Here is a 14,644-nt window from a genome sequence, read left to right on the forward strand (position 1 = left end):
AACCCGTTTTCCTACATTTTCTTTATTAGAAAATTCCCCAGATAATTTTTATGAGTAAATATAGTTTTTAGATGATTTTTCTGGTTTAAAATGAATGGGATGTTGTGGCCTTGTATGATGATTGGCAATGGACTATAATAACTCTAGTAGGTGTGAATTGTTGATAAATGCAATCAATTATGGATTTGGATGGAAAAATGGAAAGTTAGGGTTTATAAAATCCCAATTCTGTCCGGTTTTGGATCATAGGGTTAGAGGCCGAATTGGACTTTGCTCAAAACATGAAAGTTGTAGGTATTGATGTGTATAAGGTGCCTGTAATATTTCAGGGCATTTAGATTAGTGTAGAGTGAGTTATGACGAAATTACTGTAGCTGTTCTGCTTTGATCAGAATGCGAAAACTGCGTTGGTATTTGGCTGTTTTGACTGGAATTGGTTTGGATTTTGAAGTTGGTGTCTTCTGATGAAATGTAACTGGATGTCTTAGCTAACATATGCCTTTGGAATTTCGGCATTTGGACTTGTATGGACTGAGTTATATCGATTACAGTTTTCTGCGTTTTGCAAACCTGTTTTGGGAATTCTGGTATAGTATTTTGCATATTTGACCTAGTTGTGTTAGGAACTGGATTGAGTGACCTTCTACATTGTTGTAGCTCTGTTTCTTAGCTTCGAAACGGTGGGTCTTACACCCCCATCCAATAACCGTAATGAATTTGGTGCCATTACCGCATATTAAGGTCAAATACGGTTTGTGATCCTGTTTTGCAATTCTGGTATAGTGTCTTGCATTTTTGACCTTGTTACATTCAAAATTGGACAAAGTTTCCTTCTTCAACATTGTAGCCCCTTAAGTCCCGGATATCCCTGTAAATTTTCAGGTTAAACGGATTGGTATATCCTGAGCTATAAACGAAATACTCAGACCTGTTTTGACCGTCAAATTCTGTTACGTTTTTGGAAAGTTTATGACTGGAACTTTGGCTTCACATTTGACTGGGTTACAAGCTGTTTGGGCTTGAGACTAAAACACCAAACTTATAGCCCTATATCAGAGCTTTCTAACGCCCTTGGAATTTCATGAATCGGATTTATAAAACCTGAGATATAGCCGAGCAAACATGGCCTGCCCGTGAAAATGACCATTTTCTGGTCAGATCTGTTTTGGTACTGATGACCAATTTCCGTTCCGAATTTGGATTGCCGACCTTCATGAAAGTTGTTCCATTTAGAACCAACTATCTAACTGCCAATTTTCAGCTCTTTTGACTATGTGTAGCATAGAAAACAGTTTGCACTCAAAACTGACCATTTGTGCATCGGCCAGATTTCGTAAGCGATTGTGTTTGGTTCATTTGGGACTGAAGCCTCCAGTTTCAGTTCCGGATGTCTTCATAACAGTTGTTGTTCATCTGTTAAGCTTCGATTTGGCATCTCATACGCCTTAATCCGATATTCGTAGCTCAACTTATGGGTAAACTAGAAATGAGTATCAAATCTGCCGTTTCCGTTTTCGTCCGTCATATTTACGTGCGCGCGTGTCGTTTTGCCGTTTTGCTTGTTTTGGGCATGTTAGTGGCCGGTTGTGATAAAATCTTCTATTTCAGACAGCGGTGAGCTAGGCGGAGCCGGTGGGGCCCACTACTAGCGAACGCGCGAAGCGATTTTGCTTTCGTACTACTTTCGGTATTTTGAGTAAGTATTCAGGCCAGTTTGGTGTGTTTTCTTTGCTATGTGTTTGAGATATGTGAAAAGGGCACTTAGGCGAGAGTGTACTTTATCGCACTCGACCTAAACCCTAATTTGAATGTATAATTGTACTTGGCATATGTATATGAACCTTTTGGAACCAAAACCCTTGAGCTTGTGGCTCGGGGCGACTTTCGAATAAAGTTTGTGAAGTTTGCAAAGTTTGTGATTTTGAATAATTTTGTGAAGTTTGTGAGTTTGGGGCGAACTCTTGACCTGGTTGGACTATTCGAGCCGGTTAGGGCTTGGTCGAAGTCAGTCCAACTTAGTCTGAGGTCACCAAGTTTGTAGGTTCATGTTATGAACCAATTTTGTGAATCCGGTTCACCGAGAAGGTGACCAAGTTTGTGACCCGAGCTTGTGACTCAAGCTCAAGTTTGTGATTTCGTTCGCCCGGGCAAGTTTGTGAGGTGACTGGCCAGTGAGGGTGATAAGGTGTCGGTGGGTGTACAAGTGAAGTTCTACGGACTATTATTTGTGGTCGACGGAGTGTCGGCAGGAGATCATGCATGGCACATGAATTGGCTTTGGAGCCACCCGTATCCTTATTATATGATGTTGTTCTTTTCTGCTTTTGCTTTACTCTTATTGTGTAATTGTTGCTACATGAATTTACGCTTTCGCCCCTGTTTACTTACTAAGCATATAGCTTACCCCATTCCTTTTGTTTTCCTTAGCAGGGGCCGACGCGGGGACTTTTGGCTCGTATACTAGTATAGTTGGTTTGGCTTGTAATAGTTGAACAGTTAGGACGTTTGTTTTGTTTTGGTGGTTTGACTCGATACTTTTGGAGAATGTAATTATAACTCTTTTGGGGTTGCATATAGTACTCTTTTGAATTTTCTGGCTTTGATTGTTTTAAGTTTTGAGTCCTGGCGCGAGCTAGGCAGGCGGCCCGCCGATACCCTTGGGTTCGCCCTTGGGAGAAGTGGGGCCGTTACACACTACCAAAGAAATAAGGTCCAAAAGAATGTATAAGTGCGTAACCAAGCTAGGGACATGTGAGGAAATGAAATTTAAGTTGAAAAGCAAAAGACAGTTTTGATGTTACTTAGCGGAACGGTCACAACTAGAGCTACACTTATCGGTTTTGGGTGCAAGTTACACCGTTTCGAAGCTAAGAGAAAGGGCTACAATATTGAAGAAGGGCACTCAGTCCAGTTTGCAATGTATCTAGGTCAAATTTACCAAAACAACCCCAGATTTTTCAGTTCGCATCTTGCTGTGAAATTAAACGAGCAATCCTGATTCATTCAATCATATCTTAGCACATACGACTCCAATTCAAGTGATTCCAAAGCCATCTGAAAGCTAAGATGCCAGGTATAATTCTTATGAAGACATCGACAACCAAATCAGTAGTATTCCTGGTCAAACTAGCCAATTACAGAAGCTGATTATCAGGTTCGGACAGAAACAGGGCAGCAGGGGCATTTCGGTCTTTTCACAAGCTACGTTGCTCCGATTGGACTGAAATTTTGTAGGCAACTATAAAGCATCATTCTATACAACTTTTTTGTTTTAACCCAAGGCTAATTCGGCCTCTAACCTACTGAAAGCTAAGATACCAGGTATAATTCTTATGAAGACATCGACAACCAAATCAGTAGTATTCCTGGTCAAACTAGCCAATTACAGAAGCTGATTATCAAGTTCAGACAAAAACAGGGCAACAGGGGTATTTCGGTCTTTTCACAAGCTACGTTACTCCGATTGGGCTGAAATTTTTTAGGCAACTATAAAACATCATTCTATACAACTTTTTTGTTTTAACCCAAGGCTAATTCGGCCTCTAACCTGCTGAAATAAATTCGGACAGAACAGGCCTGTTTGAAACCCTAACCTGGAAATTTTGCCCCAAACCAGAATTTTTGTACAATCAATCATATCCAACATATATCAACTCTATTCTACACAATAACTAACCAACAATCCATGACTAACCAACACTAAACATATGAAATCAGAAAAATCAAGCATAAAAATAAAAATCCATCAATCTTCACCACAAGTCATGAAATCATCCAAAAAATCACTTATTCAACTACTACAAGGCACCAATTTAGCATTATCATGAACAAGGAAGAATTTCTTGGCTACTCACCTTGTAAACTCAAGAAAAGAAGCAACTTAACAACTTTCCTTCTCAAACCACTTCCCCAATCACCTTAATCCTACCAAGAGAAAGGTTTTTATGGAGCAAATCCCAGTTTTGACGGTTGGTTTGTGAGATTCAAGCAAGAAATTGAAGAAAAAAGTTGGAGGTTTTTCTCTTCTTTTCCAACAAGAAGTTCGCCCAAGAGGATGAAATTTTTGATAAATTTTTGGTCAATTTTTGGTTATTTAGTAAAGGTGGTAAGATGGTCAAAGTCCAAGGTCCAATGAAAACGCGACACCTAGCATCTCTTTTGGCTTATAATTATCCTTTTGTCTCTCCACCATTAATCCAACTACACATCCTCTAATTATCTCATAACACCTAGTAAATTAATCCCAGAATACTAAACTTAACCTAATCGGCCGAATTTTATCGTACTTTCCGCACTTGCGGGTCCCACATCCAGTATACACTCTTAAACCCTCATGAACTAACTTATACTAAAAAAATAATTTAAAAACTATATTTATTCATAAAAATTCTCAGAATATTCATATAAGAAAGAAAATACGGAAATTATATGCAAAAGACTAAAATAAATGCCTAGAAAATAGGAAAATTTCGGGCTCTCACAGTGCACAAATAGGAAGTACGCGTTTTCGCGTGCGCGATTAATTGAGGGGTTTAAAACCTTTATTTTGGAACTATTAAGGGTGAATAATAATAATATGAATAAAAGTGCATTAGGGGTTTTGTGCACTAGTGAAATAAACTTGAGAAGAATCAAGCACGAAACGCTCGTGCACGTGCATTATTTTAGTGGACAACCTTGAGCAAATTTGGGCCACAAGTTTTAAGCTTACTCTAGAAGTTTTAACATCAGATTTTCACCCTTCTTTTCTTCCTCAACCCAGCCGAGCAACACAAGAGAAAAAGACCAGAAAAATTTCCTTCATTTTACCTCTCAAAACTCACCCAAATCATCTCAAAATTTACACACCACTTGCAAATCACTTAGTGATCAAGCTAAGCTAAGAAAGGAGCTCCATCTCACAGTTTTTCTTCAGCTTAAAAAGGACCGAAATTTCTGCCTTGATCATCAAAGAAAGTAAGTGACGATCAACCTTGCAAATCTTGACTTATGAAGTTGTTTAGCACTTATGAGTTCATAATTTCTTATGAGTAGCTTTAAATTGTTGGAAAATTGGTGAGTGGGATCTATGAACTTCCACTATGGCTTGATGGACTGATTTTATGAGTTTTGATGTTAATAATGTTGGATTAGTGTTTAAATTAGTAGAAATGAGTGATATTATGGATGAAAGCTCAAAGGAAGTGAAGGGGAGAATTTTTCCATTTCTGCCCCTGCGAATGCTGTGACCTTTAGAGCATTTTTTTGAAGTTCTATTGATTTGTTTATGATGTATATATGTTGCATGGGTTGTGTGGAAGGTTTCCACAAAAAATTACGTGATTTGGTTGGTCAAATGTGGTGATTTCGAAAGTTCATTCAAAACTGGAATTTTTCCCGTATTGCACTGGCAGTGTTTTTCAAACAGCTATAACGTTTTTCTCCGATGACGAAATCGAGAGGCGTTTGTGGCACTGGAAACTAGACATTCCCAAATTTTCAACAGTATAAAATGCACATCCTGATTCCACCTGAGTGATCCAAACCAACCTTGTAAATTTGCCTGTTCTGTTTCTCGTTTTACTGGAAGCTCTGTTTTAAGCAGCGAGTTGATGCCCAAATATGAGCTAGTTGTGGAGAGATTTTTAAACTGATTTCTTCTGAGAAATTGTAGCTTTATGAATCTATTTCAACACGACCAACCATGATCAATTCCAAGTTGAATTGTGTGAGTTGTGGCCGAAGTTCAAAACTGATTCGGGGATTGAAAACCCTCTTTTGTCTAGTTGATGCCTTAACTTTGATTGGGACTTGTTGTTTCGAAATTCTTGGTGTTAATCACCTACCAAACACATCTTGGATGCTTCTTAGACATTGTCTACCTAAATGAACCAGATTTGAGATGGTTTCATTGGACGAATATTTAGAAAAGGGAAATTTACATACAAAGACAGATTTGTCTTGGAAATTCGTGGGACTTTAGTGATTTTGTTAACCGACTATCTGTACATATTTTTCTATGAAATTTGACAGAGAAATAGCCCTTATATGGTAGTATAATACTGTTAATTTTGGTGTCATTCCGAGTCTGTTTCGATGTTCAACCAAAGTCCCAACGTTCATGAATTAAATCTGGAATTTGGCCTAACGGTCTTACTTTTCAGTAACCTTGAGCCGCCATATCTTGGTGCTCAAAACTCTAATTCTTGTTCTGTTTGTTTTTTTTTTTTAAACTTTGATTATAACTCTAATCGAGTTTCAAATTTGAGAGGCTAGTTCAAATTCTGTGAATTTTGCCGAATTTCCAAAATTGGCCAAAAACCAACCCCGAAACTGCCTTGATAGCCTAAAATAGTAACTTTGAGGCAAATTTTGAATGTCTTCCATTTTGATTCATGGAAAAGTGCTGCTAGAAACTTTTAGTACTCTGGAAGAATTTTCCAACAGTACCAAGTTTTCCAATTTTGGACTTGTAGAGAGTGAGATACGATTTTTCAAAGATCGCTCGACAAATCTGAAATTTCCAAACTTAAAGGAAAATGAGGGTTTCAAACTCTCTTTCTCCTTTGATATTGCTATAACGTTGTATACTTGATTTCAAAGATGAAAAATCAGATTTTTGCTTGTGTTTTAAAACCCTATTTTTGAGCCTCGATTTACGAGTAATTAAGGCTCATTTTCGTGAAATTTTCTTAAATTGTACAAGTGTACAATCTTTCTTGATAATTGGGATTTATGAGTGATAGTTCATTATTAATTGTTCAGGCACTCAAGAGGACCTCCAAGAGGATCTCACGGGAGACGTCTAATCAATCGTTTGTACTTGCTACTTGAATCACTCGGTGAGTGTCAAGTGTGTGAACTATGTGATATACGTGTTACGTGTTAATTGTTATCAATAATAGAACATTTTGAAAATGTTGAGTCGAATGTATATTTCATCGCACTCGTTCTCATTTAAGTGAAGTGTATTTGAATTTCGTGACATGAAATACTTGAATTGCTTGAAGTGACTTGTTAAGTGAATTTAAGTGAAGTGTTTGAGTGTTTGTTTATGCTATGACTGCATAAGTCGATCGGAGTGAATCTCCTCGACTCAAGTGGTAAGTGGGGGACGCCCAAATCTCACTGGCTAACCTTGGACTCTAGTCGGAATGGGTTTGGTCGAGCTCCTTGGTAAACCATGAGAAAACAAAAGTTTGATCTATTAAGAGATCTTGCTTGGCATACTCGAGCAGTATCGCCTCAAACAAATGACAGGCGGGCCCGATAGAGGGGTATGTAAGGTGAAAGGGGACATGATAAGTGAAGTTCTACGGACTAGACCTACCCGATTGACGAAGTGTCAGCTCGTGGAAGTTCGTGATCGTGCAACAAGTGGAAAATAACTCTTGAGAGCTCCTATATCCATGAATTGTTTATGTTTACTTTTCTTGCTCGAATTGTTATTTATTGCAATATTATTGCTCTACTTGTTAAATTGGGATTGTTACTTGAACAACGTACCTGCATGTGTGTTCTTGTCCTCACGAGCGTTTTGCTCACCATGTAGATTTGTTTTCCTTAACAGGGAAGGATCTGGAGTGAACCTCAGAGAAACCCCTTTTGAATGTACTTTTGTATTAGGATTTTTCAATGTACTAGGTTAGACTCTTGATTATTGTATATTTTGGGATTTGATGTAACCTTTGAGAACTTGATGTATTTTGGAACTCATGATGTAAGTTTGAATGTTATTTGTGGGAGTGACCTCCCTTTCTTACTTATATCATCGTGATGCCTGGTATTTCATTAAGCTTGAATGGGAATTGTCTTGAGTCCTGGCGAGAGTTGGGCAGGCGTCCCGCCGATACCCTTTGGTTCGTCTTAGGGAGAAGTAGGGGCGTCACAAGAAAGAGAGCGGGATTCTGGGGGGAAAGGAAAGGAGAGAGATAGGCTGCAGAAAACAAGGGAACCTGGGGAAATCTTGGAGAGAGCTTTGGGCCAAATGAGAAACGAAGAAGAAAAGTGCAGAAATTCCTTCTGCAAAAACCCGGCCAGGCTGACGAACTTGTCTACTTCGAGGCCGGATTTCTGCTTCAATCTTTGCTTTTTGAGGGATCTTTTGGTTTCTACACCTTCTGGGGAGACAGTAGAAGAAACTTTGTTCACAAATTGTTGGGAGAAAATAGCTCCAAGCCGGTTGAATCGAGGCTCAAAACGACAAGCTCGTCACTACTGGAAATTGCTGCAACAAAGAAAAGAGGGTTTTCTGACTTCCCTCCATAGATCTACATAGCTTCCATCGATTTCCCAGGGTTATTTGTCTCTGTAAGTACATCGTTTGAGCTATATTCTGAACCTTATTTAAAGCTTATTAGACTTGAGTTTTTGCTGTGGGAAAACTTTTGTTGGTATCATTACTTTGACCTCTTGTTTGCTTGATGTTTTCTGATTTCGGTAGGAGTCCTTGGGATGAATTTTGTTAAGGAAATAGGCTTGGGGTTTTCTATAGGTTTTTATTTGATGAATCTATGGGGTCTTGCTTGAGTCATGGCTGGTTTCGTGTGATTGAAAAAGAAAACCCAAAAGATTGCAGAAATTTCTTGCCGAAGATTTGCATGCTTGGATGATCGAATTTCTATGATTTCGTTGCTTAAGATCAAAGTTTGATGTTTGGTTGAGACTCTAGTTGTGTTTAGCAAAGAGAACTTGTATCGTAAGACCACGAAGTTGCAGAAAAAGAAACCAGAGAAAAAGATGAAAGCTTTTGAACCATTTGCATGAAACATTTCCAAAATTGCATTTTGACCCCTATACTTTTAAATAATTCTGATTTGGCCCAGAAAATTGGAAAAATCAATCAATTTTGTCACTTAAAATGTTATTTTTCTTTCGTATGCTATAATGTGATTTTTGGACAGACCATTCATGGGTTTTGGGATGAAATTTGAGGTTTAGTAATTTTGATAGATTTATAGTTTTTATTTGGGTTTGATAGATTTCTCTTTAATTTTTGGCCTCCAAAATTTCGTAACAATGAAAGTTTCACCCCCAAAATTTCCTCAATATTTGCAAATCTTTGCGAGTTAATTCAAGTTTTATCAATAAAATTTCAAATGAACTAGTCAAATGTTGATTTTGGATGCTTCATGAGTAGTGAATTAAGGTGATGGCTTTTGAATAATTAATTTGCATTTTGTTTGATAAAGTTGAATATTTGAATTGTTTAAGTACTTGCTTAGTTTAAATGTTGTTTAATTCGTAAACTTTAGGAACCTTGAGTTGATTTCAAGTAATTGGTTGTGTGTTTATTAAATAAATTGGTGCCTTAACCTTGTTCTTTGTTTTAGAGGGTAAATAAGAAAAATTTCATTTCATTAGGTTACCAATTCAAGGGAGGTATACTCTAATCCTTATTTTGATTTTACTTGATCGTATGTGCTCTTATGTGATTTTATGTGCGTAATTGCATGCTCTTTGAATGTTTTATTTATTTGTTTATTTATTTTACTTGTTTTAATTTTGTATATTTATTGTAATTTAATTTTTGATTATTTGAGAGGCAATTAAATGCCAAATTGTAATAGTTAGGTTATTATTTTATTTCATTTTATTCTTTCCCCGCTTAGATTGTAGTTAGGGCCCCAAATGTAATAGTTAAATCTCTATTTGCTCTTATTTGCTTTGTGTGCTTTGTATGCTTGTGTGTTTACGTGTTACTCACTTTTTTAAGGCCTTTGCATCTAGATATTATGCTTATGTGCTATGTGCTCTTTGTGACTTATGTGTTTACTTGCTTTTATTAGATTTATATGATTTGTTTAGTTCTAATAAATGTATGACGTCACCACATTAGTCCAACGCTAGTTGTGGTCCTTTGTTCCGATTTCCTACTAGTCTAACGCTAGTGAAGACTTATAGACATGGGCTAGTCCAACGCTAGACCCTTAGGGACGATCCACGTGCTAGATCATGTCTGTGTGACAATTACTATATTTTCATGCATATTTTCTATTTTTTAGGATTTTTTCATTTTGCATGACATTTCCCTTATATGTATATCCCTTATCCCATATTCCCCCTATATGTATATTCCTTAACCCTATGTGTGAAACATGATATCTAGACTTGCATTCCATTTAAGAAAATTAGAACTAGATTAGATCATTTGCTTGATTAGATAGGAGAAATCCCCCTCGAATATGGGATATGGACGATTATGGCTTTCTACCCTTAGCACGCTCGTATTCCCTCTATAAAAGGGAAAATTTAGTCACGAATGCTAGTTCCCCGCACCCATTATGACGCATTCCCTTAGGTCATGTATATTTGTATATTATTATTTTCTTTTTTTTCTTCGAGTCTTATTTTGTTGCATATTCGTGATCTCTTTAAAAAATCACTTTTGGGCGTTGCAATTAATGCGATTTGCACCAACTAAAATTCGAAGGGGCATATTGACCCTTCCGATAACCATTAGGTCTAGGTTTGCATTCATATAGTAACATCCAAATGCGATAAGTTTTTAAGTTAAATTAAGAAGATTTTTGACTAAATCACGTAATTAGCTTTGGTTAGGTTGAAAGGGTGCCTTGGATTTTATCCTTGCATTCCCTTTCTTCAATCGTGACTCCCGACCTCTTTTCTCTTGATTGTCGCAGACTTGGAGTCGTTTAAAGAGATTTTGTCTACTTTTTATTTAAAAATTCATTTTGAGGTGAATTGGTACACCTTAAATCAATACCAAGTGGCGACTCCTATTTTTTATTAAAAATTCATTTTAAACTATTATTTTGGGCCAAAATTGTCGCACTTTAAGTCCCATTTTAGGCCTGTTTTATTTATTGAGCAAATTGCGCGAAATGTCACTTAACTATTCCGAAATGCCGGTTCTGATCACTAAACTTTTTTATTAGCCAAAAATGTCACTGAACTAGTAAATTTGTACCATTTTAGTCATTCCGTGTATTTATGCCGTTAGGAGAGACGGAAAATCACTTTTTTAGGGGCAATTTCGTCTACACCTGTTAAAAAATTTAGACCCTCGTTCTTCTTCGTCCTCATCTTCTTCCTCAAAGTCACAGCAAAAATTAGACCCACCTGAATTTCTCTGCCCATGAATTTCTCTGCCCAATTTCTGGGTCTTTGATGTCTAAAAATCAAAGACCCAGACTCCCTGGGCAGCCCTCTGAACCTCAGACTCCCGTGACTTAGTTAGTACAAAGCTGCCACACAATTCTCACGTGTTGATTCGGACGAGTCAGACTCACTTCCATCCCGCAAAATTGCCACCAGGCTGGCCACCGCGCCGCCATCCAACAACGCCGACCGCCCCTCCAGTGACACCGCCAAATTGCAAACCACCAATACCACCCTCCCCACCAAACCCCACTCCTCAGCATCCCCAACAAAATCCCAACGGCTCCAACAAAGGTCAGATGATACAACGCCAAGGTCGAGTTATGCCGAGTCAACTCGGTCCGGGACCTCAAAGCATGCAACAATGGCTCCAGAGCTCACAAAACCCCAATCGCCATCTTATTCTCGTCCTGCAGAGCTAAACTGAAAATCCCACCTGCGGCATGCTCCTGAGACTCCTCAAATCCACCCTTTAACAAATCAACCAGAATCGGAGGAGTAAATGGGAGAAAAGGGGTAGCGTTTGCAATCACAGATTCCTCCGAAGACGAGGAGTAATTGTTGCGGGGATTCAAATCAGAAGCCGCATGAGAAAACAAAAATGGAGGGTTATTCTCTACCCCTCTCAGCAGCTCCGTTTCAGAAACTGAAGGTTCCTGTTGAGAGGCCGTTTTTGCTTGAACAATGGTGGTTTCCATGGAAGAATAATCAGGTGGGGAGGGGATTTCGACACGGGATTGTCGACACCGATTGATAATTGAAGATTTAAGAGCTAAATTAGGAATTACAGCGAAAAAATCAGGGGTTGAGCCATCGGATAAATTTGGGATAACCCCTAAATCCTTGTAAACTTGAACAGCAACCCGCTCGAAAGTTTGGCCAGAAGAAATCACCGCAGGATCAGACATCAAAGACCCAGAAATTGGGCAGAGTAATTCAGCAAGTGGGTTTAATTTTTGCTGTGATTTTGAGGAAGAAGATGAGGACGAAGAAGAATGAGGGTCTAAATTTTTTAACAACTGTGTAGACAAAATTGCCCCCAAAAAAGTGACTTTCAGTCTATCCTAACGGCATAAATACACAGAATGATTAAAACGGTACAGATTTACTAGTTCAGTGATATTTTTGGCTAATAAAAAAGTTTAGTGATCAGAACCGGCATTTCGAAATAGTTTAGTGATATTTCGCGCAATTTTCTCTTATTTATTTATTCTCTACAAATCAAAACTCATTTTCATTCAAAACTAATCAAAATTCATTTTATATAAACTCGTAAATTTTTATTTTTTCATCAAAAATGGAGTGCGACAGCTTGGCGACTCCACTGGGGACTTTAGAGAGTCCGAACATCTGATTTAGTCAATCATTTTCTTTTTCTAACCTTTTTATACATCACATTTGGAGATTTTAGGTTGCATTTTTCTTTTTCCTTTTCTTTTCCTCCTTTTTAGGGTTTTTACATTTTCACACGTGCAATCGTCTCTTAATATCCGCGTATACGATCGTTTGTTTGTTTACTTTCATTTATTTGTATTTATGTATCGCGCTTGCATCTTGGGTGGGAGGAATATCACCCTAGAACCTTTACCCGTATTTGATGGTATTATAATCCCTCCCTTCAAAAGAAAGCACCTCATACGTGCATGCATTATTTTTACCCTATTTTTTTTTTCGTGGCCGCCTCCCACATTTTCTTGTAGGATTAGGATCGATTTCCTTAAATAGGCGGATGGTGTGCTCTGCTGCGTCCATAGCGATGTCTAAGGGATCATTCAAGCCACCGACCGAAGGCATTAGGATTGATGACTCTTCACCTCTTGGTCTGAAGGCTTGGGAGCTTGAAGCCTTATTGAGTCTAGATGCATTAGTAAGCCAAACCTCATGCATCCATATTAGAAATACCCTAGGATAAAGTCAACTTTACCCAACTAGGAACACTAAGCATGAGGGGAGGGATTCCGCCTCTCTTTCCTTATTTTTCTTTTTATTTTCTATATCATTTAATTGCCACAACGTGTTATGTGTTGAACTAACATTTCCTTGTTTTCTCGTCTTTTGCATTCACAAACACTATAAAATAAGAGATCTGACATGATCTTCTTTTAGAACCTACCCTCTTAGATAGCCTATTGCACGTTTAAAGTTTCGATATATTGCATTCGTAGGTTAATAATTGTACATCATTTTAGACTCAGCCTGGCATACGAGGGCTCCCTTAGGTCATGTTTTCATTTGAAATTGCACATTTAATTGCTGTAGTAAACTCGCATCATACATCAACCTTAGAAGGGAATGCCGCATAGGGAATCCCATGTTAGGAATAAGCCACCACGTGTCTCGGATATGTAATCCAATGAGACTTGCATGTTTTTTGTATTGCCTAAGGGGTAAAATCCTAAGGTAAGGTACTAAAAGGGAAATTTCTCCTCAGATGGCTCCATGCAGAATGTTAAACCAGATATCTCGGGAATTGACAGACTAGAAAAATAACATGACACATGAGGTAAAAAGACTATTCCAGTATATAGGGTATTTACCGAGTCTCTTAAACATAACCCCAAATGTTGCGATCATTCAAGTTTTGCTCGAGTACTGGGATCTAGAAGGTTCTATTTTCCGATTTGGTGAATGTAAACTAACACCGACCTTGGAGGAAACAGAAGGACTATTGCAAGTACATGGGAAGGGTTACCCTATGATATATCCAACTAGTGGAACAAGAGAACAGTTTTGTAGGTTTTTGGAGTTAAGACAAGCTAGCATGAACCAACACCCGGATACGAAATCATGCCCATTAGAGTTCCTGTACAAGCGATTTGGGAAAAGAGAATCTTATGACCAATGCCGCGATGACTTCTTCATCAATAGAGAACAATGGGAGGAGAAGCGAGTGCAAGATTTGGACTAACTTTGATCAATCTGTTATTGTTCCTGTAAAAACATAAAAAAGTCACTTTCTCAACTATCAATATGATTCAGAGTTTGATTCTAGGAATCAAGGGAAAGACCTCCACCCTGGTACCTATTATTATTGCGGATATCTTCACAGCTGTTACTGAGTGTCAAAAGAAAAGAGGTTCTTCTATGCATCAAATGCAGTATTTCAAATGTGGGCAATGGAGCATCTATCAAAGAGAACGTTCAATCCCTTGAGATCATGTCTTCCAACAGAGAATTAGGTTTAATCACACCGAGAAAGGGTCAAAAGATACCACCGAGTAGCATCTCCGAGTCAGTTTATTCAAGAGTTTGATAATTTAACTTCGAATAAAATACAATGGGTTCTTGATTGGACAAAAGTAAGGGATCCGGTTTTCACGACTTCACAACATAGTTTTATCCCTCTAGCAGGCACCAATGGATTGGTCGCGTATGTTCCGCAACGAGTCATGAGGTAGTTTGGGTATCCACGGAGAGTTCCGATAACACAAGGAATTGGAAATATCAGACTCAACACAATCGCTGAGTGCCGAAGCATGGTACTAGAAGCTTGAGGGAATCTTCGTATCCTAGACAACCTGTACCTAGATCAAGTGAATAAATT

At 38.2% G+C, this 14,644-nt stretch overlaps 1 pseudogene; it reads right to left on the bottom strand.

Annotated features, from left to right (window-relative positions):
- The window catches only part of LOC113739029 (U-box domain-containing protein 39-like), a 32,962-nt pseudogene extending 20,954 nt beyond the window's left edge, over positions 1-12,008 (bottom strand).
- Positions 12,009-14,644: the final 2,636 nt, after the last annotated feature.

The sequence above is a fragment of the Coffea arabica genome, chromosome 4c (genome assembly GCF_036785885.1).
Source record: "Coffea arabica cultivar ET-39 chromosome 4c, Coffea Arabica ET-39 HiFi, whole genome shotgun sequence".
In the NCBI taxonomy this organism is placed as follows: Eukaryota; Viridiplantae; Streptophyta; class Magnoliopsida; order Gentianales; family Rubiaceae; genus Coffea; species Coffea arabica.